The 5,000-nt window shown below is 40.9% G+C and overlaps 1 protein-coding gene across 1 annotated transcript in view; it reads right to left on the reverse strand.

The window, feature by feature from the left end:
• LOC116036424 (bromodomain-containing protein DDB_G0280777-like) overlaps positions 1 to 5,000 on the reverse strand; it is a 1,700,590-nt gene that overhangs the window by 764,171 nt on the left and 931,419 nt on the right. The gene's annotated exons all lie outside the window — the stretch shown is intronic.

Consider the following 5,000-nt stretch of genomic DNA (forward strand, 5'->3'; position numbering starts at 1 on the left):
TTTGATTCTTTCACCATTCATGGGTGCCGATTGGATATGTTTTGCGGTTTTAATTCATTGCAAAAATCTTGGACTTTTGAGCCCCAGACCAGCCCACCACTCCTTGCACTCCCCATCAACACATGTACATACCAGCCCATAATACTGCCACTAAGCTGAGTGGGAAGTAATGACGTTTTTCCATCACATGGTACCTGCTCGACTCTGCTCGACTCTACTCGCCTTTTTTGGTTTTCCATTACGAAAAAAAGTCCCTGGTACCTGCTAGCAGGTACTTTATTTAGTACCACCTCAGTCGAGGTTCCCAGCGAGCTGAGCTGGTACCAAAAGGTGACGTGAAAGTGACAGACAGCAACCTGGTCTCACAGAATTCCATGAAATGATCACGAACTCTTAACAGCGCATTACGTGGTGGAGGCACGGAATATGTGAAAATTACGTGTGTCCACCACGGAAAACAATGCCAATGTAAACAACGAGGATTCTTTTCCGTGGTGGACACACGGATTCGCTGGTTTAATAACGTCATGCAATGGGCGGTACTTTTCAAGTTTTAAAACTTCTGTGTGTAAGGTGTAGAAAATGTAACAACTTTTGCCATGGCAACGTCACAGCACCGGACGCTTTACCGCATTAATTTTGTTGAAAACTTCGTTGTGTGAAATGTAAAAAAAAGTAAGTATTTATTTTATTTTATATAGTAACATATAAAGTATATATTGAATGTCTTTTATTTATAATATCAATGATTCAGAAGAAGATTATGTCGTTACCACGGCAACTTTATGTCGCTGACTGACGCTGCTGCAATGCGCATCCATTCATTTCACTTTCACCCGCTTCGAATGTTATCATTGGATTGAATGGGCGTTATCAGTGGTTATCAGCCTCATAGATATGGGTCAGAAGGGGCCTGCTACGCCTACTGGTAGGCTCAGAAGGCTGTTACCATCCATTCGCATGGTTAAACAAGAACCAAACTTGACAGACAGACAGACAGACAGACAGACAGACAGACAGGAGCAGACAGACAGAGGAGCAGACAGACAGACAGAGGAGCAGGCAGATTACAAAGTACTTCAACTTTCCAACGCGGTGTTCCTCTGAGCTTCCAACAGTCTGTGTGTGGATCAAAGATAAACTGATGGGGCGGCCTCTAGCTCACCCAGTGAGAGCGTTCACCTCATGTTGGCTGAGTCCTGCAGCGGCGAGGGTTCAAATCAGACCTGCTGTCCTTTGCTGAGTGTCGTCCCCCATCTCTTTTCCAGTCTATCCACTGTCACTACCGAATCAGTGCAGGCAACATGGAGTAGCTGCAGCTACGTGTATGAGCTCCCACTTAGCTAAAACGGCAGTTGTGGGGGCATGATCTAAAGAGTGCCTTTGTGCCTCTTAACAGACATAAAATGCAATTAAAATGTCTGTGCCACATGAACAGGGCCCTTACATTACAACAAGATGCATTTTCAACTCAGACATTGTTTAAATTCACCTACCCTGGTCCCTGTCTCAATCCTGCTGGTAGCTAGCTTGCCCTGCTAGCTGATAGCTGTTAGCTGCTAGCTGCCCTCCGGTGAGTGTGTACAGCCAGGCTGTGATAATCATCCCGACAACAATCCACGAAGCGGCGGTGGTCTGGTTATGTTCTCCAGAGGACAGGTCATGCCTTCGCTATGAAAACTTAAAGTTTATTCCCCCTCAAAAATAGGTAATTGAGCACTGTGGTGGTTATGACCGTATCAGTGACTATGGAACTACATGGAAACGGGCCACATGATGTCTGTGGCTTGTGTGCGTGTTAAAATCCACCAAGTAGGCAATGAGAGGATTTAAAAGTTTAACAAGTATTTATTTAAGTAAAAATCATAAGAGTATATACGTGTACACGGGTCTGAGATGAGCAGGCACGCAAGCTTCTCACATCAGACTGAATTTCCTGGCTTATACATGAATTCATATAGCAGTCTCTAAGAGCATTTTGATTAGTTTATTAGAAGTTGGAGGAGTGCCGTGGTTTAAACTTAGCCTCCCCTGGTTGTTGCACAGACTAGTCCTGGCACACGCCCTCTTCATCAGTTGCTAGGCAGACTTTAACTATGCTGGCGGTCAGAGAGAACAATGCGCTGTTGTCTGTCACAGATTGAGGAGTAACTTCATGGTCAAACTGATATCAAACTGATATTAACTTTGTTGCTGCACTCTTGTTTCTCTCTGACCACCATCATCAGTGCTGCATTCTGCAACAGTGTCTTTTCCTCATTTTCCATGACTAAGCTGTCACAGTACTTTTCCACTAAACACACAATACTATTCAACTATAATTTATATTCTCATAAAGCACAGCCAGCTTGACTGATTATATTTATTTCTAACACTTGCACAGTGATAGCGTTAGAGATGGTAGCTGTAGTCTCACGCTGAAGTCCTGTTGTAGCAGGAAAAGGGAAACTGCTGTGCTGGAAAGATTGTGGCTGACCCCTCCCACCCCGGACACAGACTCTTTGAGTCACTCCCCTCTGGCAGGAGGCTGAGGTCCATCAGGACCAGAACCTCACGCCACATAAACAGTTTTTTCCCCTCCACCACTATATCAACAAGGCCCGGAAACCACCCTGACTCTCTCCAAACTACTCCTCTGGCTCTACATGCCACTGTTCTCTCTCTGCTGTACTGCTCTTTTTATTTCTATTTTTATTTTAGTTTTAATTTAATACATACTGTGTACATATACTTATGCTTATATTGTTTATACCTGTACTTATATTGTTTATATTGTATTTAGAGAATGTGTGATATGCACCAAAAACACCAAAACAAATTCCTTGTATGTGTTAAAAAAACGTACTTGGCAATAAAGCTTTTCTGATTCTGACAAGGGTTATAAACTGGCAAAACAGACAACAGGTGCATGGTCGACGGGAAGTAAACACAAGGGTTAAGAAAAAAATATCTGACTGAGGGCGTGTTCACACCGTCAACCTTTAGTTCGGTTGAATCGCACTAGAGTTTGTTTGTCCCGCTGGTGCGGTTCGTGAGGGCAGGTGAGAACGCGGCATTCGCACTCAGGTGAGCACCAAAAGGACCAAACAAGCGCACCGAGACCTGCTTGAAGAGGAGGTCTCGGTACGCTTTCAATCCAACTCTGGAGCGGTTAGTTTGTGGTGAGAACGTGATCCGTACTCAAACTATCAGTGTTGGGAGTAACGCGTTACAAAAGTAACGTAATTACAGTAATGTATTCCTTTTTGCTGTAACGCAGTAATATAACGCATTACTAATTAAATTTTGGTAATATTATACTCGTTACAATCTCAGTAACGCGAGTTACAACGCATTTTAACGCAACATTTAGTGGTGGTTTGTTTTTTTAACAATTCACCAACACATAAAACATTTCTTCACAGGAAAAAAATTTCAGTAATTTCCTGTTTGTCATGTTCAGCTCCTGCTTTTATTTTGTGTTTTTTTTATTTGTTTACACTTCCTGTTTTATTTTGACATTATTATCTCTTGGTCTCTTGCTCTTCCTCCCTTTGTCTTCTTTCCCGCCTGTATGATTACTGTCTCCACCCCTAATTTGTTTCCCCTGTTTGTTTTCAGCCCCATGCTTAAATACTCACCAGTCCCACTTACCTCTGCCAGATTGTAGTTGTACGTAAGTCACTCTCTTCAGCGTTATTCCTCGTGTATTGTATTCCCAGTATTTTTCCGACTATTGATTGCCACTTTTTGTACGTTCGTCTGCATTTGTTCTTCGAACAATAAAAGACTTACCTGTGATTCCCTGTCTGAGTCGTGCATTTGAGTCCGCCATTGTACCGTGACACCGTTGCTGTATTCGATGGTTGAGATGACTGCAGAGACAGATACATTTGCGAGATGGACATTATTTTCAGGAGTTATTACGCTGCGTTGAAGTCAGCTGTCCTGTTTCTGTTCCCGTGGTCAGAACCAGAACCAGAGACGGTACGGACATCTGTGTCCCAACAACAGGTGACGGTAGGCTACGTCAGTGCAGGCAGCAGTGTGTCTGAGCTGCTGACAGATATAAACATGTCGGGAATTAATGTTGACGCTTGCTACAAGTAATATCATTACATTTTATCAGCCGTGGAGAGTAACTATTCCTGTAGTGGAATGGCTTCGAATGACGACCAAAAACGCTCGTCTTTTACTGTGACCATTTACTGTTCAATATGTTGCAGTTTTACAAACAAGAAAGTGAACAACTTAAGCTTGACGGACATGTTTAGCATCTAGCGTCTCACGTTCATCTCACTAATCTAGCAAGAGCACACAACAGACAACTCTGTGTAGACTACTTCAAAATAAAAGCACTTCCTGTGACGGTTCCCAGTAAAACTATATTACTGTTAAATAAGGTTGTGTACCTTTTCACATATCAGCTGTAAATCAAGTACTGTAAATAATGTAAATAGTGAGTTTTAATCACACTAAAATTGAAATTGAAAACAAAACAACATGAATTTCTTATTCAAGTGCTTTAAACAAACATTTTACAACAATTTTCATTTTCTCCTACTTGCCTATTGTACGTTTTACTTCTCTATTTTTTATAGCTTTAGTTACTTTGCATATTCATATTAATTATACAAATATTATGAATAATATATGATGTATTAAAGTGGATGAAAAGGAGACATTATTGATCCAGTAGTGAAATTCACAAGCTAGCTGCCAAGTCAAACTTCTGCTGTCATTTTGGTGGAAGTAACTCAAAAGCAATGATAGATAGATAGATAGATAGATAGATAGATAGATAGATAGATAGATAGATAGATAGATTGATTGATCCAAAAGAAATGGGAAATTTAAAGTGTTGTAGCAGCAGAATATCAGAATATACATGAAATACTAGGATACAATATATATGAAATAATAATAGGATAGAATATAAGAACAGATATTTAAAATATATACAAGTTGGGAATAAAATGAAAATGTACAACTGATTATTGCTTATTAATAAATATTTAGAT

The sequence above is a fragment of the Sander lucioperca genome, chromosome 13, assembly GCF_008315115.2.
Source record: "Sander lucioperca isolate FBNREF2018 chromosome 13, SLUC_FBN_1.2, whole genome shotgun sequence".
Taxonomy (NCBI): Eukaryota; Metazoa; Chordata; class Actinopteri; order Perciformes; family Percidae; genus Sander; species Sander lucioperca.